At 47.7% G+C, this 11008-nt stretch overlaps 1 non-coding gene across 1 annotated transcript; it reads right to left on the bottom strand.

Moving 5' to 3' along the window:
* Positions 1-4998: 4998 nt before the first annotated feature.
* On the bottom strand, positions 4999-5070 carry trnac-gca (transfer RNA cysteine (anticodon GCA)). The gene has a single exon. It is a non-coding gene; the product is annotated as a tRNA-Cys (tRNA).
* Between the last annotated feature and the right edge of the window lie 5938 nt (positions 5071-11008).

Here is an 11008-nt window from a genome sequence, read left to right as displayed (position 1 = left end):
TGGGAGGAGGACACAAGGGAGTTGTCAACCGTGATTGCGAGATCATGGAACGGGCAGTCCTTCCCCGGGAGGAAGAGCAGCTCCGTCTTGCCGAGGTTCAGCTTGAGCTGGTGATCCGTCATCCACACTGATATGTCTGACAGACATGCAGAGATGCAATTCGCCGCCTGGTTATCAGAAGGGGGAAAGGAGAAGATTAATTGTGTGTCGTCTGCATAGCAATGATAGGAGAGACCATGTGAGGATATGACAGAGCCAAGTGACTTGGTGTATAGCGAGAATAGGAGAGGGCCTAGAACAGAGCCCTGGGGGACACCAGTGGTGAGAGCGCATGGTGCGGAGACAGATTCTCGCCACGCCACCTGGTAGGAGCGACCTGTCAGGTAGGACGCAATCCAAGCATGGGCAGCGCCGGAGATGCCCAACTCGGAGAGGGTGGAGAGGAGGATCTGATGGTTCACAGTATCAAAGGCAGCAGATAGGTCTAGAAGGATGAGAGCAGAGGAGAGAGAGTTAGCTTTAGCAGTGCGGAGAGCCTCCGTGACACAGAGAAGAGCAGTCTCAGTTGAATGCCCAGTCTTGAAACCTGACTGATTAGGATCAAGAAGGTCATTCTGAGAGAGATAGCAGGAGAGCTGGCCAAGGACGGCACGTTCAAGAGTTTTGGAGAGAAAAGAAAGAAGGGATACTGGTCTGTAGTTGTTGACATCGGAGGGATCGAGTGTAGGTTTTTTCAGAAGGGGTGCAACTCTCGCTCTCTTGAAGACGGAAGGGACGTAGCCAGTGGTCAAGGATGAGTTGATGAGCGAGGTGAGGAAGGGGAGAAGGTCTCCGGAAATGGTCTGGAGAAGAGAGGAGGGGATAGGGTCAAGTGGGCAGGTTGTTGGGCGGCCGGCCGTCACAAGACGCGAGATTTCATCTGGAGAGAGAGGGGAGAAAGAGGTCAAAGCACAGGGTAGGGCAGTGTGAGCAGAACCAGCGGTGTCGTTTGACTTGGCAAACGAGGATCGGATATCGTCAACCTTCTTTTCAAAATGGTTGACGAAGTCATCCGCAGAGAGGGAGGAGGGGGGGGGAGGGGGAGGAGGATTCAGGAGGGAGGAGAAGGTAGCAAAGAGCTTCCTAGGGTTAGAGGCAGATGCTTGGAATTTAGAGTGGTAGAAAGTGGCTTTAGCAGCAGAGACAGAAGAGGAGAATGTAGAGAGGAGTGAGTGAAAGGATGCCAGGTCCGCAGGGAGGCGAGTTTTCCTCCATTTCCGCTCGGCTGCCCGGAGCCTTGTTCTGTGAGCTCGTAGTGAGTCGTCGAGCCACGGAGCAGGAGGGGAGGACCGAGCCGGCCTGGAGGATAGGGGACAGAGAAAATCAAAGGATGCAGAAAGGGAGGAGAGGAGGGTTGAGGAGGCAGAATCAGGAGATAGGTTGGAGAAGGTTTGAGCAGAGGGAAGAGATGATAGGATGGAAGAGGAGAGAGTACTATGGTCAGGACGTGACATTTGATGACAAAATTTGCCCACCTTCCTGTTCAACTGAGCACAGCACAACAAGGCGAGTCCAAAGATGTATTGTATGTTGCTGCATAAATTATGTAATATGCAAGGGAGATATGTATACCGTAGCTAAGAAAGTAATACTATTTTTTAAATGTTGTTATTTTTTATTTAACCTTTATTTAACTAAGCAAGTCAGTTAAGAACAAATTCTTATTTACAATGACGGCCTACCAAAAGGCAAAAGACCTCCTGCGGGGACGGGGGCCTGGAATACAAATAAATAAATAAATACAATATAGATATAGGACAAAACACACATCACAACAAGAGAGACAACACAACAATCCATAAAGAGAGACCTAAGACAACAACATAGCAAGGCAGCAACACATGACAACACAGCATGGTAGCAACACAACATAACAACAATATGGTAGCAACACAACATGGTAGCAGCGCAAAACATGGTACAAACATTATTGGGCACAGTCAACAACACAAAGGTCAAGAAGGAAGAGACAACAATACATCACACAAAGCAGCCACAACTGTCAGTAAGTGTCCATAATTGAGTCTTTAAACGAAGAGATTGAGATAAAACTGTCCAGTTTGATTGTTTGTTGCAGCTCGTTCCAGTCGCTAGCTGCAGCGAACTGAAAAGAGGAACGAACGACCCAGGGATGTGTGTGCTTTGGGGACCTTTAACAGAATTTAACTGGCAGAACGGGTGTTTTATGTGGAGGATGAGGGCTGCAGTAGATATCTCAGATAGGGGGGAGTGAGGCCTAAGAGGGTTTTATAAATAAGCATCAACCAGTGGGTCTTGCGACGGGTATACAGAGATGACCAGTTTACAGAGGAGTATAGAGCGCAGTGATGTGTCCTATAAGGACCATTGGTGGCAAATCTGATGGCCGAATGGTAAAGAACATCAGATATCAGAGCACACGTCAGAATTGTGGCTAGCAACAGTAGGTGGGCCAGGGTGTACATGCACATTTCCAGATATCATCAACAGTAATACAATCAAGACACGGCATAGTACAGGGAGTGCTCTGCAGTGTTGATTTATGACATCTGAATGTGCATCAGATGGCAACAAGATCAAGTTGTACAGCAATTTCATGAGGTAACATGAATACAAAGCCGGTGAGAGGTGGTTAGAATGGGAATGGTAGGCCAAAAGTCCCGAGTGTGGGAACAAACATAGTCTGTCACACGGTTGGGTAAACAATGTTTGTAGTCAACAAAGTCTGCAGGACTCATGAGGCAAACAGCAAAATAGCAAAATGCACAAGAAAAAAATTCTATATATAACAACTTGGGGCTAGCCATTGTAGGTTCAGAGTCACTCGCCCCAACAGCGCGTGTGTGCTGGAGGCGAGCGAAAGCTCGGGAGAGAGGGGTGAGTGTGGTGGAGGTACCTGTACCAGACAGACAGGCCAGGGTAGACGGTGAACAGATCGCCAGGAGGAATCCAAGCAGTAGTACAGCAGGCAACGGGAGTAGGTGTCACACCCACTTGGGAAAAGCTTTTATTTCTTGAGGCAGATTTCTTGTAGAAAATGCCAGTGAATGGTCTTTGAACAGCAGGAGGGGGCTTCAGAGGACGCTCCAAAGACTCCTGACACTTGTTGGGCCCAAAGGCCTTTTACTTCACAACTTAGTGCTAATTGAATTTGTATCTGGCATGTCCATACTAAGTGTATGTTGTGTAGTAAGCTGTTAGTAACCCATATTTTTTGCTCCTTTGCACCCCAGTATCTCTACTTGCACATCCATCTACTGCACATCTATCACTCCAGTGTTTAATTGCTAAATTGTAATTACTTCGTCACTACAGCCTATTTATTGCCTTACCTCCCTAATCTTACCTCATTTGCACACACTGTATATAGATTTTTCGATTGTGTTAATGACTGTGCGTTTCTTTATTCCATGTGTAACTCTGTGTTGTTGTTTGTGTAGCACTGCTTTGCTTTACCTTGGCCAGGTCGCAGTTGTAAATGAGAACTTGTTAAATAAAGGTGAAATAAAAAAATAAAACATTTAAAATAAAATAATAACTTAGGCTACTGTTCTGACTTGGTGGTGCACATGTAGCCTATCGCCTGTTTTAGAGAAATGTCATCATCAAATATTGTAAGAGCTTTCATTTTCTGCTTATATGCTCCCTTTATTTATCCTACGGTTCTGACTTGCTGTACAGAGAGAATACTGTAAGAGCGGCCGATGTTATGAATTCTGTCACTGTACATTTCAAAAGTGCTGAACAAATAGTTATATTGATGATGTCCGTCCCAGCTTGCTCATTTATGACTTAATCAAAATTACAGATTGCCTCTTATCCGCTCGTCGTTCCCTTATGCCATAGTTTGTACATCTCAATTTTAAGTAGAAACCACATTTGTTTAAGCAAGTCAGCCATATCAGCTATGTTTCTTAAAAAGGCAGTAAATGAGACTGAATGAACTGTTTCGCTGCCAGGTGTACCAGTGGTAAGGATTCACTCCATGTTGCTGAAAAGAAAGCTCTGCTGTTGGGACAGCTTTATGTAGGCCCTACAGTTTGTGGGCACCGTTTGTCACCATTAGTGCAATTAATGTATTGTTTAATGTTGTGTTGTGTAGTGTAATGGCTTTGCTGGCATGCATAAACATTGATTGATTTATCAAGACGAGTCCCCAGGCTTGTCTCAAAGCAGCGCAAAACTGTGTGAAACTAGTTGACCACTAGCGGGTAGGCTATTGCCTCAAATGTATTATTGCTTCAAATGTATTATAACCATTGGATGATTTTGGGAGTTTCTGTAAGCAACAATTTGATGCCTTCAATTGCATTAGCCTACTTTATTCCACTATTTTCGTCATTCAGTGATATTTATTCCCACAGTAATTCTTTATGGATCCATCCTGTAGTTAAGAAAACAGCACATATGGTGGGCTATGCAAAGAGATGAGTGAAGTGGCATGCCTCGCTGCTGACCACTTAAGAGCGTAGTGCGCATAGATATAAAGCAGTGTTCCATGTATATGGTAGTGCGTTCCAATGCCGCCTCAGCATTACGGTTACATTTCAAACTAAGCCGTATGCAGAACTTCACCGCAATCATGACTAGGTCGATTGGCGGGAAATAAAAGTAGAGGCTTTGTCGCCGGCAATACCTTTCACATATAAAGAAATGTCTGCAAAAACATGACGGGTTGCTAAAGTTGGCGGAAAAACATATTGGTTTTAAAGGTGTATTGGAAGGCAGAAGCCATCAGAAGCTCCTGCAGATGGAAAGGAAGAGGAGGGAGGGATCCCTGACACATGAGGACCCAGATGGAGAGGGAGAGCAATCATCTTTCAAACATCTCAGGTCTCACAGATGCTGTTGATTGGCTTACTGAAATCGCAGCGTCATCTCATCTAATAAGTGATTAGAGAAAGAGAAAACATCAAATTGCACGAGGGAAGCAATTATATTGTGGCATTTGACTTCTACAGAAATGAGAGAGAGAAAATGAGGGGGCACCCGGATTTGAACCAGGGACCTATTGATCTGCAGTCAATTGCTCTACCACTGAGCTATACCCCCTGTTGCACAAGAGTGGTTTTATGATTGCCTTTATGGTTTTAGGCCAGGGCCATGTGATTACTGCTACCAGACTGGGGAACTGCCCATTTTTCTCTCATTGAGTATTGGTTATTGTGTGTGTGTGTGTGTGTGTGTGTGTGAACAGCGCAGAGAGGTCAAAGAGCCACGCAACATCACACTGTAGTATGGGCCATGCACTGCTCTACTGAGCAAACAATAGAAAACAAAGGAAGCGGGGTGGTGGTCACATACAAACTGGCACTCTGATACAGTCACACAAAACACATCTTTCCATCAGGCATTCTGAATACGAACCGTTGAATCCTAACAATAACAGACACACACACAGAGACCCTGCATTGTGCCCACTGAAAACTCAATGATAAGAGTCAGCGTCAGGGCACTGTTTGGGTTCCCAGGCTCCCAGTTTACAGTGTCTCGAGACTTTTCCCGGTTAGTCTCCAATGTTGGTTTTTAATCTAGAAGATATCTTGTCAATTGGTGTTATATTGTGGAGTGCCACTTCAATAAACTTTTCTAAACACTATGTTTCTGTTTTTTTTATAAAGTCAACTGAGCAGTATCCAATGTCTTCAAATCAAATGTATTTATATAGCCCTTCGTACATCAGCTGATATCTCAAAGTGCTGTACAGAAACCCAGCCTAAAACCCCAAACAGCAAGCAATGCATGTGAAAGAAGCACGGTGGCTAGGAAAAACTCCCTAGGAAAAACTCCCTAGAAAGGCCAAAACCTAGGAAGAAACCTAGAGAGGAACCAGGCTATGAGGGGTGGCCAGTCCTCTTCTGGCTGTGCCGGGTGGATATTATAACAGAACATGGTCAAGATGTTAAAATGTTCATAAATGACCAGCATGGTCAAATAATAATAATCATAGTAGTTGTCGAGGGTGCAACAAGCACGTCCGGTGAACAGGTCAGGGTTCCATAGCCGCAGGCAGAACAGTTGAAACTGGAGCAGCAGTACGGCCAGGTGGACTGGGGACAGCAAGGAGTCATCATGCCAGGTAGTCCTGAGGCATGGTCCTAGGGCTCAGGTCCTCCGAGAGAAAGAAAGAAAGAGAGAATTAGAGAGCATATTTAAATTCACACAGGACACCGGATAAGACAAGAGAAATACTCCAGATGTAACAGACTGACCCTAGCCCCCCGACACATAAACTACTGCAGCATAAATACTGGAGCCTGAGACAGGAGGGATCAGAAGACACTGTGGCCCCATCCGATGATACCCCCGGACAGGGCCAAAAAGGCAGGATATAACCCGACCCACTTTGCCAAAGCACAGCCCCCACACCACTAGAGGGATGTCTCCAACCACCAACTTACCGTCCTAAGACAAGACCGAGTATAGCCCACAAAGATCTCCGCCATGGCACAACCCAAGGGGGGGGGGGGGGGGGGCGCCAACCCAGACAGGAAGACCACGTCAGTGACTCAACCCACTCAAGTGACGCACCCCTCCCATGGACGGCATGGAAGAACACCAGTAAGCCAGTGACTCAGCCCCTGTAATAGGGTTAGAGGCAGAGAATCCCAGTGGAGAGAGGGGAACCGGCAAGGCAGAGACAGCAAGGGCGGTTCGTTGCTCCAGCCTTTCCGTTCACCTTCACACTCCTGGGCAGACTATACTTAATCATAGGACCTACTGAAGAGATAAGTCTTCAGTAAAGACTTAAAGGTTGAGACTGAGTCTGCGTCTCTCACGTGGGTAGGCAGACCATTCCATAAAAATGGAGCTCTAGAGGAGAAAGCCCTACCTCCAGCCATTTGCTTAGAAATTCTAGGGACAATTAGGAGGCCTGCGTCTTGTGACCGTAGCGTACGTGTAGGTATGTACGGCAGGACCAAATCGGAAAGATAGGTAGGAGCAAGCCCATGTAATGCTTTGTAGGTTAGCAGTAAAACCTTGAAATCAGCCCTTGCCTTAACAGGAAGCCAGTGTAGGGAGGCTAGCACTGGAGTAATATGATCAAATTTTTTGGTTCTAGTCAGGATTCTAGCAGCCGTATTTAGCACTAACTGAAGTTTGTTTAGTGCTTTATCCGGGTAGCCGGAAAGTAGAGCATTGCAGTAGTCCAGCCTAGAAGTAACAAAAGCATGGATTAATTTTTCTGCATCATTTTTGGACAGAAAGTTTCTGATTTTTGCAATGTTACGTAGATGGAAAAAAGCTGTCCTTGAAACAGTCTTGATATGTTCTTCAAAAGAGAGATCAGGGTCCAGAGTAACGCCGAGGTCCTTCACAGTTTTATTTGAGACGACTGTACAACCATCCAGATTAATTGTCAGATTCAACAGAAGATCTCTTTGTTTCTTGGGACCTAGAACAAGCATCTCTGTTTTGTCCGAGTTTAAAAGTAGAAATTTTGCAGCCATCCACTTCTTTATGTCTGAAACACAGGCTTCTAGCGAGGGCAATTTTGGGGCTTCACCATGTTTCATTGAAATGTACAGCTGTGTGTCGTCCGCATAGCAGTGAAATTTAACATTATGTTTTCGAATGACATCCCCAAGAGGTAAAATATATAGTGAAAACAATAGTGGTCCTAAAACGGAACCTTGAGGAACACCGAAATTTACAATTGATTTGTCAGAGGACAAACCATTCACAGAGACAAACTGATATCTTTCCGACAGATAAGATCTAAACCAGGCCAGAACTTGTCCATGTAGACCAATTTGGGTTTCCAATCTCTCCAAAAGAATGTGGTGATCGATGGTATCAAAAGCGGCACTAAGATCTAGGAGCACGAGGACAGATGCAGAGCCTCGGTCTGACGTCATTAAAAGGTCATTTACCACCTTCACAAGTGCAGTCTCAGTGCTATGATGGGGTCTAAAACCAGACTGAAGCGTTTCGTATGTCTTCTTTGTGTTTTACTCTGTATTTATTTTGTACATACTCTCTGCCAAGAAGCTGATTCTCAACAGTCCTGTATTTACAGAGTAGCGAGACAAAGCTCTGACTAAAAGCTGAATTGGTCTGATTTTCAAGGATGCTACTGTTATGTATGGTACGACGTGCTGTACGTCATACTGTACGTTGTTATGGTTTACGACAGTGTGCTGCTTTATGGATGAATGGGTTGTCAGGATGAGTGGCACATGTCATTAAACGACAGAGTGATGTACAATGTGAAACCGTGCAGACGTGCGTTCTTCTACAGCTAGGCTAGATATAACATTGGCGACGAAGATGGCTGAATTCAGTTTACCACCGCCGGCACCATTCCTCGCCGTGCCTGGCGAACCTCCAGTCCCGTGGAATAACTGGCTTGATAGCTTTAACACTTATATCGAAGCTATGGACTTTTCTACAATTTCCGACAAGCGGAGGACAGCACTGCTCCGTCACTGCCTCGGTACAGAGGGACAAAGGATTTTCAGAGCGCTTGGATCGGCTCCTACATTCACTGCTGCAGTCAGCCTCCTATGGAACCACTTCGCCGGGAAAGAGCGAGTGCTCCTCCGACGCTACCGGCTACGGAAGAGACACCAACGGCCGGGTGAGTCCATTCAAAGCTACGTGGCTAATCTGAGGGATTTGGCTAGCTCTTGTAACTATGGGACACTTCAGGACGAGATCATCAGGGATCAGTTGATAGAGGGGACGTTATGTGAAAAGACAAGGGAGAAACTGCTTTTGGAATCGGATAATTTACAACTAGATGGAGCTATTAAAATAGCACTCCAGGTTGAAGCGGCGTTGGAATGCTCTACTATGCTAACAGACAGATCTGCAGCATACACTCGGCCCCCAGCCATTCTCACACAGCAGCTTCAGCCCGAGCAGGCGCACTACAACGATCACACGCTGTGCATGGCCTCCCACGTTGATAGCTGCATGGACACAGACACCGGCATGCCCGTGCAGCAGGCACACAGACAAACGAACAGAAGTAGCTGTGGCAACTGCGGGGCTAGCTCTCACAATTCAAGGGCTTCAAACTGCCCAGCCCGTGGGAAAATATGCAAGAACTGTTCAAAATACAATCACTTTGCAAAAGTGTGTCGTTCTGCCCCAGCTACTAGCTCCACCCAGCACAGGCCCTTAGTTTCATCTCACTCTCAACATGAACGCACGGAAATTCGAACTGTCTCCACCAACCATGTGTCATTCAGGACATGCACTGTGCAGCTGGGTGAGGTGGGTTTGCCTTTGCTGCTGGATACTGGCGCTGCGGTGTCATTGCTCAACCTTGCCACTTACTACAAGTTTTTCAGTCACCTACCACTCCGCCAGCCCTCCACTGCCCTGTGTGGGTATGGTAGATCCAAGATAGACATTGTAGGCACCCTCCAGGTCCCAGTACACTACGGCACCAAGCATCTGCCATCATTCACATTTCATGTTGCAAAGCGGGGTGCCAACCTCTTGGGCCTCGACCTCTTCACAGGCTTGGGATTCACGCTGAGAGATGACAGTGGGTCAGCTATCCACCAGGTTACCTGCACATGGCAACAGAACTGGCCAACTCTTTTTGATGGACTGGGCTGCCTCACAGCCTTTACTCACAGGCCCCTAGTGAATCCGGAAGTGACCCCAGTCATGCAGCCCCTGCGGCGCATTCCCTTTGCACTGCGTGATGACGTCACAAAAGATCTCCAGGCACAGTTGGATGCAGGCATCATTGAGCCAGTCAACGCTGCCCCCTGGATTTCAAACTTAGTCATTGCAACCAAAAAGTCAGGTGGAATCCGGACCTGCGTGGATCTTCGTGCTGTGAACAAGGCCGTTGTCCCGGATAAGTACCCGTTGCCTACAGCTGAGGAGCTGACCGCACAATTCCATGGCTCCAAGATCTTCACGAAGCTTGACCTTCGTCAGGGTTATCTTCAGGTACCCCTCCATGCAGCTAGCAGAGATCTCACTACCTTTGTCACACATGCTGGCGTGTTCAGATATACACGCATGCCTTTTGGACTTAACTCCGCCCCCAGCTGCTTCCAGAAGGTGATGAGCACCATCCTCGCTGGAATACCTGGGGTGGCGGTCTATCTGGATGACATCGTGGTCCACGGTCCTGACCTCCACATCCATGATTATCGACTCCACAGAGTATTCAGCGCTCTACTGCAGAACAACCTGACCCTTAACGGTGGAAAGTGCACCTTTGCAGCTCCAGCCGTCGAGTTTGTGGGGTTCCGCCTGTCGGCCAAAGGCATTGCCCCACTCATGTCGAACATTGAAGCCGTCCACAGGATCCCGGAACCGACCTCAGCCTCTCAGGTGGCATCATTCTTGGGCATGACAGCCTACTACCTCCGGTTTCTGCCCCACTACTCCCAGACCACAGCGCCCCTTCGCCAGCTCCTCAAGAAGGATGAGCCATGGGCCTGGACGGCAGCCTGCTCAGACGCGGTCCGCTCACTGAAGAGCCAGCTCACCACAGCCCCAGTCTTGGCTCACTTTGACCCCGTCTGCCCCACCATTGTCACATGTGACGCCTCAGCTGGAGCACTAGGAGCTGTCCTCTCACAGCTGCAGAATGGCATTGAGAGGCCCGTCGCCTTCGCCTCAAGGGCCCTGAGCCCCACAGAACAACGGTACTCTGTGGGCGAACGAGAAGCACTGGCCTGTGTCTGGGCGTGTGAAAGGTGGCACCTCTACCTCTATGGCCGTCTGTTCACGCTCCGAACCGACCACCAGTCCCTCACAACGCTACTGTCGGCATCAGGAACTGGCCACAAGCCACTTCGGCTGCACAGATGGGACGACCGCCTCAGACAGTACGACTATCAGCTGAAGTTCACTCCAGGGAGGGATAACGTGGTGGCAGACCTCCTCTCACGCTCCTTTGACGCTCCTACTCCGACCGTCTTGCCAGACGACAACGAAACAGAGCTCGTACAAATGCTTTACGCTCCTCTTCAGTCAGTCGTCTCACTGGAGGAGCTGAAGCAAGCATCGGAAC

Source organism: Salmo salar, chromosome 06 (genome assembly GCF_965601325.2).
Source record: "Salmo salar chromosome 06, fSalSal1, whole genome shotgun sequence".
Classification (NCBI taxonomy): domain Eukaryota; kingdom Metazoa; phylum Chordata; class Actinopteri; order Salmoniformes; family Salmonidae; genus Salmo; species Salmo salar.
Note: the sequence above shows the minus strand (reverse complement) of the source record. Positions and strands in the feature narration are given on the sequence as shown.